The sequence below is a fragment of the Mizuhopecten yessoensis genome, unplaced genomic scaffold (genome assembly GCF_002113885.1).
Source record: "Mizuhopecten yessoensis strain PY_sf001 unplaced genomic scaffold, ASM211388v2 scaffold4025, whole genome shotgun sequence".
Taxonomy (NCBI): Eukaryota; Metazoa; Mollusca; class Bivalvia; order Pectinida; family Pectinidae; genus Mizuhopecten; species Mizuhopecten yessoensis.
The window spans coordinates 225402-225829 of NW_018405338.1; positions in this window are offsets into that span (position 1 = coordinate 225402).

The window sequence follows — 428 nt, forward strand, 5'->3', positions numbered from 1 at the left end:
ATATAAATACTGTGATAATACCAAATGATTTATTTACAAGCCCATTTTAACCTCAAACTCTAAGCTGTAACTGTTTTCCTGCGTTCTGATAAGGTGTCTAAAACCGGGAAATACTGTTGAAATCTATTTTCCTTTTTCATTTGATTCAATTAAATAAAAATGAGTATTGATAAGTACTCATTTTTTTCCTATAAAGCTGACATGATTGTTTGTACTAATATGTTTTTCACGTGATATAAGATAATAATAATTGGACACCACTTTATGCCTACTAGTAGTAGTAGAAGTAATAGTAGTAGTAGTAGTAGTAGTAGTAGTAGTAGTAGTAGTAGCAGTAGTAGTAGTAGTAGTAGTAGTAGTAGTAGTAGTAGTAGTAGTAGCAGTAGTAGTAGTAGTAGTAGTAGTAGTAGTAGTAGTAGTAGTAGTAG